Source organism: Uloborus diversus, chromosome 5, assembly GCF_026930045.1.
Source record: "Uloborus diversus isolate 005 chromosome 5, Udiv.v.3.1, whole genome shotgun sequence".
NCBI lineage: Eukaryota > Metazoa > Arthropoda > Arachnida > Araneae > Uloboridae > Uloborus > Uloborus diversus.
The window spans coordinates 104488959-104502853 of NC_072735.1; the positions used below are offsets into that span (position 1 = coordinate 104488959).

Genomic DNA, 13895 nt, shown 5'->3' on the forward strand with positions numbered 1-13895 from the left:
ATTAGGGAGAATGAGATTAGTCGTCAATATTTATTGTTCTGTTATCAACAGTTAACTTCTGCATTTTTTTTTAAGTCCAAGTAATAAATGGATAAAAGTTAGATATAAATATTCAGTCATCATGCCAGGGTTCGTACGGGTCATGGAAAAAAAATAAGAAATTTTCAGACTTGGGAAAATTGAAATTTTCATTCTAAGTCATGGAAATTGATTTGAAGTCATGCAAAAATGTCCTGCGCGAAGAGAAGGTAACAGTAGATAAAAGAGCAGTAAAAATCTTGAGTGATTCAACAGTATTGTGCATAAAAGCTATTAAAACTGCAAAATTGAACGATCTCAAAAACAAATCTGGATTTTGAAATCTCATTGCATCCACTTCTGTAGCAGTCGCTCGTCTTTTTTTGCAATGTGATTTAACTGCTTGAACATCACTCATTTTGAATTTACTATTATTTTAACACTTAATATATGTTCTGTAGTAGTGAACTAGTAACATTCTTCATTTTGCCACGCCTACTCCAAAAACGCAATTCAACTGCATCTGAGTTTGTTTTCCATCACTCTTAAAAACTTTAAATTTATCAGAGTTTATCTTAATTTGTTGAAGGTTTTAGAAAATAAAGATCTTTAGTCAGGTGATTGAATAGAGAAATAGGGGAATTCTCTAAACAGTACTAACTCTAACAGTAGTAACTCTAAACAGTAGTGCCCAATATACTGCCGCAAAATTAATCTATGTGACCCACTGCTACGTTCAATGTCAAGAATCAAGGACTACATTCTGGAATTACTGAACCTATTAATTTGTATGCATTTGAAAATGTGCAAGTTAAACAAGTACATTTGAATCAAAAGATTTTTTCACTACTTTTTCTTTCTTTTTTTTTTTTTTTTTTTTGATTGAATGAACTGTTGACACTAAAAGGCATTTTTTGAAACAAATCTATTGAACCTTAGTAATGACTCATTCAACCTGTTTATAGAAAAATTATTAGTCATTTTAGCATCATTATGTTCCATTCACTGTATTTTCACTTTACTTTGAGGAAGACAAGAGTTTAGTTTTTTAGATGTACACTGATATTTCTTTAATCACAAGTAAGTGCTTCGATCAGGGCCTGATTACCGCTGGGGTTATGCTTAGAGTTATGCATAGCATTACAACTATACGAAAATTACATGTATTTTTAAAATAAAAAAAAAAAGTAATGACTTGTTAATAGGGAAAAAAAACTTCCTTAAAAAGGAGAACTTATTAATTTTGCCAGTAGTGAATTTACCATGTTAAAAGTATAAGGGGTCTCAAAAGGGATTCATAAGTGCAGGCTCCGCAGAGAGTTTTTGAAAAAAAATAGTAGGAAAAATAGGAGCAAAAATTTCAAAAATAGGAAAATTATGCTTTAAAAAATAGAAAAAAAACAGGAAAATAATGTTCTAAAAAAGGAAGAAAAATGCAACTAAAATATCCTGATTACAAATGTAACAATGAAAAAAGAGCTACAAAACTGTTCCACTTTTATGAAACATTTTTTTCAATTAATGTTAAGAATTAGAAATTTTATTCAAGATAAAAATAACGGGAAATTGTTTTGCTTAAGAAAATGCTTTACTAATATATATTTAAACTAGCTATTAGCAGAAAACTTGGCTGTTAAAATAGGACGCAGATGATATTTCTTTGGTGCTTTCTCCAACCTCTTCTCATACCCATCAAAAATGACAATAGCTTACCCATATTTGAATAAATTATTTCAGAAAGGGGTATAAGTCACATTTTTTTCAAAATTAAGTTAGCTGTGGTTTTACGATATTTGTATGTAGAGAGATGGATTTGTGTAGCAGGGAAGTCAATCTCCTTGTACAAAAAGTAATCTACTTAGGGGTCACATTTTTTGTTTAGTTCAGAAAGGGCACAAGTCCCAGACTTCGCACTAAACGCAAATGAAGGAATATATGGCAAGATCATAGAAGAATTAAGATTTTTTAGCGTAATGAAATAAAAACAAATAACTTCTTTGATCTAGCATTATTACGGTAATGGTAGGTTCATCAGTTAGGAGGGTTGTAGGGGGGGGGCGGATTCGAAATCACGACCTGGGTAGAGACAAGGCAGAAAAGTATCGGAATGAAATTCGCTAATTTCTCAGGGATTTTATTAACATCACTCTAGGAACTGTGAAACAAACTGTACGCTTTCAGTGAGATATACGCGGGTCAAAATAAGACTACAAGAGACTTTTTCTAGAAATAACACTTTGAAGAAATTTAACAAGATTGCTGATGACTTTCCTCTGAGAGGACATTTGTTTGTTCTTTGCGACCAGGATTTTGGGGCAGTAAAACGAATGTTAAACTGATTTGACAGATTATTAATTACCATATGAAATGAAATCTCTTATAAGTGAAATTCTGTTTTTTTGTTCATTGCTCTCATCAAAACGTGTTCTATTGTTGGGTCACTTCAGGTTCTAGACCACCAAAATTTGTCACTGCGTTGGATTGTTGGGTAGCTTGATGTAACCAGAGTTCATACTCTATTCAGATGAAAAAATTCCATGACTTTTTCATGACTTGATAAAAATTTTCATGACCTTGTTACACGAAGACAACAGTACTATTTAATATCAAACCTGTGCCAATATTTGGAAATGTGAATAAGCTAAACTTCTACGTGAATGCTACTACTTCATCAAAGAACTTGTTTGTGATTGAAAAAATATCAGTGCACTGCAAAAACTAAACGATTTGTCTTCTTTTTATAACTTTAAGTAAAGTAAAAATGCAGTGAATGCAATATAATGATGCTTAAATGTCTAATTTATTTTTTCATAAGAGGACAGAATGATAAAGAATGGGGCAAAGGTTGACTGAGTCATTCCTAAGTATCAATAAATTTGCTTTAAAAGTTGTCTTTTAGTGTCAACAGTGCATCTATAATCATGCATGTAACCTGTCAGAGTATTTCAGTTCTTTGAATTAAAGCCATTTTTCAGTAAATTCATGTTTTCAAAACAGATATTTACAAAAAATCATTCAGTAGTAAATAAATCTTTTGATTCAAATGTACTTGCTTGCCAATTTATACATTTTCAAATGCATATAAATTAATAGGTTTTGAAATTCCAAAACATATTATTAGAATCCTGACATTGAATGTAACATTTGGCCGCATGGATCAGTTTTGCGGGCCGTATGTTGGGCACTACTGTTTTAGAGTATTAGAATTCTTCTATTTCTATATTCTATCGCCTTATTAAATATCTTTATTTCATAAAACCTACAACAAACTAAGATAAAATCTGATAAATTTAATAATAAAATTTTTACGAGTGATTGCAACGTTCTCGGATGCAACTGAATCGCGTTTTTTGAGTAGATGTGGCAAAATCAAGAATGTAAGTTTACTACAGAATATAAAATATAAGAAGTGTTGAAAATATTGATGAATTCAAAACTAGTGATGTCCAAGCAGTAAAATCATATTGCAAAAGAAGAAGGGTGGCTGCTACAGAAGTGGATGCAATGGGATTTCAAAATTCAGATTTGTTTTTGGGATCGTTCAAGATATCATTCCGGCACTCTTAAACAGTTAAATAACTCCAGTCACAACTAAATTGTTTTCTGAGTTCAGTTAGATCATTTTTGGATTAGCCTTCTGACATTTCTGTATCTTATCATTGTGCTTGTGCGGCATTTTTACTTTTTTCGAAAAGTTAAAAATAAGTGAAATTTGTCCGTGAACTTCACTGCAATTGTTGATTTTAGAATGCAAACTAAAGGGTCCCCCCCCCCCCCCCCCCCCAAAAAGCGATGGCCCATCCTTCAAGCATTACGAAGTATCCTTCAAGAATAAAAGCCAAAGTAAATTAAGAAGTTAAATTTTAAAGAAAGAAATACCCCTTCAAAAAAACTTCCTTAGAAATTCCAATGGCCCAATCTGTACCATACCCCCCCCCCCCCTCGCCTGGGCGCCTGGTTTATTAGCATTTTTGTTTTTTAGAGTTTATTATTTTACTAATATAGAGTGGTTTCTACGATTTTTTAGTAATTTTTTTAAGTAATAGAAATCTTTTATTAAAAAACAGAGAATTTTTTTCGTTCCCGCTCTCCTTCCCCCAAACCCAGGGCACAAAATGCAGGAACTTTTTGCCCCTTCTTGTTGGAAGGGTATGAAGTAATTTGCAACAGATTCAAACTTTTTTTTTTGTGTTTGGGTTTTGCATTTTTTTCGCTTAGTTTTACTGTACTATTGGGGGGGGGGGGGAGTGCAAACAGAGACAGCTTCTTTATCTCTAAGGTTGTTTAATCAATAGAGTAAAAGGAAATCTGTGTAAAATAAACAACCTTACAGGCACAAGAGCAGTTTTTTTTACTGTAAATTGATGTTGACTAGTTTTAACTTTGAGGATAAGGGAAGCACAGATAATCGGTGCATCAATAATTTTGCACTTTCGTAACATAATCTGCAGGAAATTACAGTCTCGGTAAAAAGGCGGAAGCAGGGTTTGAAATAGGGTTCAATTTCTAGGGGGGAATGTTCCCCTTTACTTCAGATTCCAGGGGCCCTACAACGTAAGTAACGTTCCATTCTGGTGACGACGTTTTCTCCCTCACGAAAACCGAGAACAACCGAGAAAATAGTCGGTTCCTCCCATTTGCTCTTACCACCATTGCATCGAGTGAGTATTTTGTCCCTGTTTCCAGCGTTCCGAGAACTACTCGTGACGCGGGAAAGGAATCTCTTCAGTCGGACTGGAGTTCTTTTTTCCTACGGCAAAAGAGGCTTGCAACTCCGTTTCCCACGGCATTTGCGGTTTCTCGTACTAATTGAGTTTTTTTGTCCACAGCAACGGGGATCCGCAACTTCTAATTCCACGGCGTTTCGGGATCCGAGGAGTTATCTCATGGCCAAACAAATTGGCAGATACATTTCTTGATATGTCATAACCAACCTTTTTTTTTCTTTTGTGTTTACGCATTTTATTAATTTTATTTTTGGCTTATTTTTTTCTTTTGAAAATATTCTTTCGAAAGAATACTTTAAAATGCAAAGTGCCTCTTTGTTTGCCTTTTGTTTAATATACATCAGTTTTCAAAACTTTTTCACGGTAAGTAAGCGAATAAAATTTGACAATGGTCTAGTTTTAAGATTATCCCCCCCCCCCCCTAAATTGTTGACAATGTAGTCTCATCCTTATGATTATGTTTCGTATAATTAGAAATGCCGATTTGGGAAGCACGGTTGCTGTAGTTTGAAACTAGTGACTGTTAATCTTCGTTTACACCAAAGAATTCTCTTTCTTCATAAACTTTCATGCGCCACATATTTGTTTTGATTTCATGATTCTGTACAAAGCCTTGAGAAAGGTGGAATCTTTATTAATTAAAAAAAAAAAAAACTAAGCAATTGTTATATTTTTTGAAAAAATAAACGATGGACTCGCTCTTGATTATCTTTCAAAAGCAAAACAAACGGCTTTTAAGAACCATTTGACAGAATTTATTTGGTTCATAATGACCCCACTAGAAACCGTGAAAACATTATACCTATTAACGCAAAAACAAATCTATTGTTTAATGGCATTAACTCTTACGGACCAAGATTGTGGACACCTTACCCATTTTTTTAAAAAACCATTAATAATCGAAATTTGTTTAAGAAAAGGCTAAACAATTTTATACTCAATTCTATTGCAGTCAATTTAGGATAAAGTAGCATATTTGTAATAGTATACCTGGGTTCTGTTATAAAATAGACGTACTTTATTGCATTACTTGTGTTGTGTTTATGTGTTCTTTGTATGATTATGCATTTATTTTTTGTTTATTCTATCTTATGTTATAAACTGGCCCAAAATTAAGTTCTTTTCTGAGTGGTGAGAGCTAGTCAGGCTACTGTTATAGCTTTTACTCCTATCTACTCAATCAGAGATTTTCAAATAGACAGGGTGAAATATATTTAAAAAAAAAAAGAAAAAAAAAACCTTTTTTTATTTAATGCAAGTTTGAAGAATAATGGATTAATAATAAAGCTGGGGAATTCAAAAACTATCGTTTTGAATGGACTACAATGCCCTTTCTCATTACTTCTAATGAAAAAACAGTGGTCCAGCAAATCAATTCGGCTAGAATAGTGTATAACTTATAACTTAACATGAAAAGTGCTGTGGGGTTTAAACTTTATTTCTTTTAATTAATTACATGGAAAGTGTTTCGCGTTGATTTTGTACTGAGGTTACAACAAAACAGTGCGTAAACAATACTGCGGGAAAAAAAAAACTGAATGCAGTTTGATTCGAAAAATAAAGCTTGATATTTTATGAAATGTAAATTAAAAAATATTTGGTAGGTGAAAAATTTCTAAGGATCTTGAGGTTCTATTAAAATGACCAACATTCATACCCTGCTATTTTTTAAGACAAAATTATATGTACAAAAAATAAAGGTTTGGGGGGACTGTAAAAATATTCTCAGTTATTAGAAAACGTCTATCTGTAGAGCAACGTTGCTTAACGTCGCAAAATTGAATCCAGCAATATGCATGTCAAAACTATCAAAACATGTAATTTAAAGGCAGAAACACCAATATATAAACCAAGAAATGAGTCATTTCTCGCGATCGAAATTGTTAAAAAATGTATCTATTTGACCTCATCATAATTAATGCTCATTTAAAAACATCCATATTCGGGGAATGAGCCTAAGAAAAATATGTTCGTACCACTTTATAACGAAAAACATGTTCATAATATTTTGAAACCGAAGATATTTAAATTACTAAACAATTTAAACAATGCGTCAGTGTTTAATGAAAACCATGTTCCTATAATAATGTTACTATTATTAAAAGTAACTTGGCTGCAATATTTCCTAGACTCCTCTTGCAAAATTACAAGCATTAGAAATCCCACAATTGCAACATTTCCATCACAACGCAAGTGTAAACAGCCACCGCCATCTTGACTAGGAAGCACTTCTCACCTCCCGAGAAAGCGAACTCACCACCTGCCACCCGGGTGAAAACGAGAATGCTCCTTCTCGGCAGCTAAAGTCGGCAGCAAGACGTTTAGGATAGCTTCATGGTAGGGAGAAATGGTGCCTCACGGAAAGTGACGTCACGCACGACGAAAAACTGGTTTTCTGACCAGTTTCTCGTTAACGACTCCCTTCTAGATATAATCATTGTAAGGCCCCAGGGGAGATTTTTTGGGGAAGAATTTTTGTAAGTACTGAAAATTTGTTTAGAATTTTTTAATTTTTTTAGAGTAATATCAACCCCATTTTCAAATAATTATTCAGTAATTTCGTGATTTTATTTTATTATTTCATTTTTAATAAAATATTTTACAACTAAATAACATACACATGCACTTAATTGTTTTTTTAAATAGACCATTTTCTGGATCTAATTATCCGAATGGGGTTCAGTCCCCATTGATTAGAATAATATTTATACTGCACAAAGACTTTTTTTCTGACAATCAAAAAGTTAAAGTAAAAAATTGCCTATATCAATTGAAAATGGACTGGCGTTTCCAGCACCTTTCGGATCGCATTTCGACCGGCGAATCGGAATTTGTCGATGTAACTTGAATTGCTTTGAATTGACGGACGCTTTATTAAAAATTTATCCATCTTTCCAAAATGAAAAAGGAGCTATGGAGTTTGAAATTTTTTAAATACAACGTTTAAACTCGCAAAGCCAAAATGGTGAAAAGGATTTGTTGCATTTCAAAACGAGCCGAGCGCTTTAAGAAACACGTTGTAACCAGTTACCTCTCTTATTTATTTGTATGAAAGAATGGATGACGTGGCGTTTTCAGTAGGGTTGCTCTCTAAAAGTTTGATGAGATGGGGAAATCCGGATTGCGCCGATTGTGCTGGTGGAGGCGGGAGACTCTTCGGCAATACTACCGCACGGAGGAAATTTTTTTCTCTTTTCTCCGCTTTCCCTGATGTTCGTTATCAAGTTTAAGAATGGGGGGGGGGATCCCGCACGGACCTTTGGATTGCGCGGGATTTATCGATTTTGTGCTTGTTTTGCGCAATCCCACTTTATTTCAAACCCTGGACGGTAGTATGATTATGCATTGAAAAAATAGGAAAAAACAGGAAAATTTTCAAATTTTTAAAAAATAGGAAACTAGGAAAAAATAGGAGGGGTGCGGACCCTGTAAGTGCTAAGATAAATGATTTACATAGCTCTGTGATAGACAAAGAGGCCCCCAAAAATGCATTCAAACAAGCCCTAAACCTGTAAATTAGCTGCTGCATTCCGCTATAAAGTCTTCAGGGGGCCTCCAAATTATTGTCCTAGTGCCTCAATTTTAGCAAGTCAGGCCTTGGCTTTGATGAGGTAGTGGCATTCACATATTAGTTTTGTTAATGCTCATTTCCAAAAATTGGCAAGTTTGATATTAAATAGTACTATCCTCTTCATGTTACAAGGTCATGAAAATTTTTATGAAGTCATAAAAAAGTCATGGAATTTTTTCATCCAAATAGAGTATAAACCCTGTCATGCTATTGTTTCAGTTTTGATGAATTCTTTACTTCTCCTCATTTAATTAGTTTATATATTTTCCCCAGTGATGACACCATCAGGATATTAATTTTCTTTTCAAATAGTGTTTGCTCATTTGTCATGCTGCATATTCATACAGAAAACCCCCACTTTACCCAGAACTTAGGGGCCACCCTGATTAGGTGTTTCTTCTTCAGCTTAGATACGGCCTTGACTAAGCCCCATCAAGGGTGAAACGCAGTCTATGGATATTGTAGCTCTGAAAAAATTGCTTGCAATTTTTGATCTTAGTTCTGGCCATATTTGATTTAGGAGCTTTCCAGGCACGAAGCTACACTGAAATAGTGCGTAATGAACGTGTGCAGTTGACCTCGACTCTCCACTAGTGATGCAACAAATATTCAGCGTGCATAGGGGGAGAAAGAATACCTGTTGACCTGAAGGGGGCCCAATATTTTTAAAATAGGGTTGAAATATATGTAGGGTAAACAATATGGGAGACGGGCCTCAAAATTTCTGTGAACGCCGCTGGGCCCCATCTGCCGAATACTTAATCTCGAATACTGTACAAAAAATGTATTTCCTTATCACACATTGAAAGTTTTATAAGGGGCCAGTCACAAATCTCGAAGGGGGGGGGGCCTTCAGTCTCGGCCCGGGACAACAGGTGCCCCTTCCCCACTCCTGTGGGTGCCCCTGAGTTTAATACATATTAAATACAAAATTTAGATAATGCAAAAATTATTGTTTCCTACATGGCATTTTCAAAAATAATCTTTGTAATGTTTACGTAGAGCAAAGTCTGTTTCTGTACAAACAGTTTATGATGCAGGAAAAAAAAATCTTCAGCATTTTTAGTAGATTGGTCTTTTTCTCTTTTTTTTTCTTCCATGAATAGTTACCAGATTGAGAATAAATGTTCAACTATATTTAGGACACGTAGTGAACACCTGGTTCAAGGAGGTACTTTCTGGCCGATTGGAATAGGTTAGAGAATTTTTTATCACCATTTTATTAATCATTTATGTTTAGCGTTAAAGACAGGGTTCATACTCTATTTGGATGAAAGAATTCCATGAATTTTCCATGACTTCATAAAAATGTTCATGACCTTGTTACACGAAGAGAATAGTACTATTTGCCAATTTTCTGCAATGGGTATTAGCAAAACTATTATGTGAATGCCACTACCTTTTCAAAGCATTTACTTGTGACTGAAAAAACATCAGCGCATTAGTACAAAAACTAATACATAACTATTTTTATTTATCTTTTTAATTTAAGTAAGGTAAAAATATAGTGAATGCAATATATAGATGTTTAAATTAATAAATACAGTCGAACCTTGATATCTCGAACCTCCTTATCTCAAAACCCTTGATGTCTCGAAAAAACATTTTTCCCCTGCATTTTATATAAAACCCCAATGTATTTTCCATAGTTATCTCGAAATTTATTTTTCGAAACCCTTGATATGTCGAAATTTTTGCACAAAAGCAAGTTTCAGTTGTCGTTTTTCATAGGCAATTTTTGTAGTAAAACCAGTTCCAGGGACCAGTTTTCATCTCTCTTCTTGGAAACTTTCATTAGGGGATTGAAGCAAGATAATAGGGAAGTGTTGGTATGAAAGGGGTGCTGTATTTTCCCCAGAGTTTAGAATCTTTGTGCATTTCTCTCGAACATGTTGCCCACTTTGAGGAAAGGGGGTTGATTTTTCACCAGTCAGATTTCAAGTGAAAACGGAAAATGCGTTTCTCATTTTCATTATTCTGATTTTTTCAAAACCTTGGTAACTCAAAAACTCGATATCTCGAATTTTTTTTCTGTCTCGAGAGATTTGAGATATCAAGGTTGTACTGTATTTAATAAACAGAGCACAGTATGGGGCAGAATATTAATAAATGGGACAAAGGTTGAATGAGTCATTATAAAGTTTTCAAAAATAAATTTACTTCATAAAAATATTGCTCTTTGGTGTCAACAGTGTATCTAATAATCTATGTAACTTGACAGTATTTTCGTTCATTGAAGTAAAGCCTAGTTTTTCAGTAAATTCATTTTTGAAGTATTAGAATTCCCTATTTCTTTGTTCTATCGCCTGACTAAATGTTTATTTTCTAAAGCCTTCAACAAATTAAGATAAACTCTGACAAGTTTAATAATAATTTTTTATGAATGGTTGAAATGAACTGGGATGTAATTAAACTATACTTTTTGAGCCGGTGTGGCAAAATCTAGAACATGCAAGTCCCCTTCTAAAATATAAAAAGTGCTGATAATAATTGTGAATTCCAAATGATGTCCCCAGCAGTTAAACCACATTACAAAACAAGGCAAACGGCTATTACAGAAGTGGATACAATAGGATTCCAAAACTCAGATTTGTTTTTAGGATGGTTCAGTTTTCCAGTGTAAATAGCTTTTACATCAATACTGTTAAATCACTGAAGATTTCTAATTTTCTCTTAGCTTCTGTTGCTTTCTTACTGCCCAAGACATTTTTCCATGACTTGAAACAAATTTCCATGACTTTTAATGAAAATATTAATTTTCCATGACTTTTCCAGGTTTGAAATCTGTTTTTTTTTCATGACTTTCCAGGATTTCCATGACCCGTACAAACCCTGTTAAGACCATTTGTTCTTTCTAATAACAGTTCTAGCAAAGATAACAATCAATTTCACTTAGAGCAGAGGATTCACTTTGTGGTTAGCTTGCAATTTTGTAATATTCCATGAAATAATTTTGTGTTTATTGTTTTACTTTGTTTTTGTGTCCTTTGCTTGAATTTTTTTGAAGAGCAATTTGAATCTGGTATCAAAAACATTTTCAATGTAATGTAGTGCTACGTTAAAAATTGCATCTCCAAATTTTGTTCAAGATGACTTATCATGGTACATACACCAATATTGTCTGCAGATTTATATAAACACAATTTTTTCTATTACAATAACTTCAGAAATTAAGTTTTCCAATAAAGAAATTTAGTTTGTAACTCCTAATTTTGGTCAATGTATATAAGGATAGAAATTTATGAGATACAATTCCAAGCTAAATCATTTCAGTTTAGTTAAAATTCTTCTTTTTCTTATTTGAGCAGCTTTATGAAATGATGGCTATTTTAAGCTCAGGGGGTCAAAAGTAGACTTTACTGACCAAAATTTATAAAATACTGACCAATACTGACTAAAGTTTAAAAACTTGATAAACTTAGCCGTAATAAAAAAGAGTATCATACTTAGTGAAATAGAAGCTAGCTTTATTTGTAATGTGCAGCAACATAATGTAAAGCTTATTTTGAACAAATTTTGGCTGAAAGTTGTGAGTTTAATTCATATATTTACTGAATTATGAATAAAACTTCTGAAACTAGGAAAATAAAAGGCCTTGCAACTGGTCTAAATATTATTAAGTGATTAAGAGCAGTGTTTCATTCACATTTTTTTCTGTGAAAACTCACTGGAAAGCATGTAAATTGTACATTTAACCCTGCTAATTTTTAGTTACAAATAAAGATAACAATTTAAAAAAATAAATTTTTTCTCATCTAAAAATTTTACACAAATGTAGCTGTCATGGTATACCTTATTGCACTGGTATTATCTTCATTTTACCCAGTGGAGTACCTAGCATGGGTGTCACCCGGGGTGACGATTTGTTGTGTCACCCTCCCCAGGGAAAGGGGTCCCCTAATGTTACAATGTGCTATGTAATCATGAAAACATGAAACTCATACAATTTTACAGAAAGAACTACATTTGTGTTATAATGAAATTTTAAATTGGCTAATACACCAAAGACATATTAACTATTAACCCTTTTTATGTAACTTGCTCTAGAAGCATATGTGCAGACAGTCCCGGATCTGTGTGCCCGCACAGCAAGTGAAGGGGGGGGGGGGCAATGGCCCAAGAAATTGAAAAAAACTAGCACTAAGACTTATCACAGTTAAAAATACACTTCTGGCTTCTGGGGATCAACCCTATAGATTTTGTTGAAGGGGGTTCCCAAAATTTATAGACCCAGGCCACTGTAGGGCCATGCTAGGTCAAAAAAGTAAGGGGGTGTATGAAACTGATGGGCCCTTAATTATTTCAAACATATCTGAAAATTCAGGAAAGAAAATGGTGTTCAGTTTTTTGGTTTAATAGAAAGTCATTGCTAAGTATTGACAAAATGAACCTAATCCTGAGTATAATATTCATTCCATGATGGGGAGGGGGGGGGTCCAACGGTTTCTCCTCCGGAAAATTTTCAAGTTAAGTCTTAAAATGTATTAACACACAAGATATTTAAAAGCATTAAAAAGATTCATCTTGAGAATAATAGTGCAAAAAAAAATGCTGTCATGTATATCTTTCTTTGATGTTACCATTTCTTTGTTACATTTGAGAAAAAATAGGGGGGGGGGGGATCAATTTTTTGAGAAATCACAACTTATTTACCATGTACTGCATGACTAGTGGTTTTGGACACATTTAAAAATAAAATATACACACTATGATCTTATGCAGTGATAATTGATGAAATAAATAGAGGCAAGTATTACATGATGAGTAACTTATTTTACTATGAAGTTTAAAGTATAGTGGAAGAAAGGAAGGTTTCTTAAAATTAGCAAAAAACAAAAATAAAATAATTTTTTATTATAATGATATTTATGTTTTATTTTGTAGGTATTAAAAGCAATTTTAATCAGATAAATTTAAAACAAAATTCCTTCTTTGCTGAAAATTTAGTACACTTCTTTCCAACAGATTTCTTGATCATCCTTTCTAACTATTGCCAAAACAAAAATGAATTTAAGAGGAATTTAAACATTTAATGCAGAAATAAAGATACAAATCAATTATCACTTGTTTAAAAAAAAAATCATTTACAGTTTTCTAATTTTTTGAATTCTCTTCATTTTTATTCAATCAACCAATCATCAACTTCTGTCAATGCCATTAAATATACAAAAAACCATTTCAATTACAGAATATAAAACTTTTTGTTTATTTCTTAAAACTTAAAAAGAATAATAATAATCAATAAATAAAATTAAAAAAAGAAAACAACAACCCTTAAACATGTGCCTACTCACTGTAAATATTTGCAACAAAAAATTACTTTTAGCATTGTTAATTTCTTAAATAAAGGACTTAAATTAGCATTAATGTTAAAACATTTTAAATTTCTCAAAAATACCCTTAAAATAGCCAAATTTGAGAAATACTTTTTGTACATCAAGCTCTCTTTAAATAAGTTTGTTCAAAACAAATCTTTCTTTTAGTTCCAAATTTATATCTTTCTTTCAATTTTCGCATACAGTGAAACCTGTAAAGTTGACCACCCTTATAAGATGACCACCTGCCTATGTTGACCACTT

General features: G+C 32.9%; 1 protein-coding gene across 1 annotated transcript in view; it reads left to right on the top strand.

Moving 5' to 3' along the window:
* LOC129223061 (cytochrome P450 3A8-like) overlaps positions 1–13895 on the top strand; it is a 367737-nt gene that overhangs the window by 117702 nt on the left and 236140 nt on the right. The gene's annotated exons all lie outside the window — the stretch shown is intronic.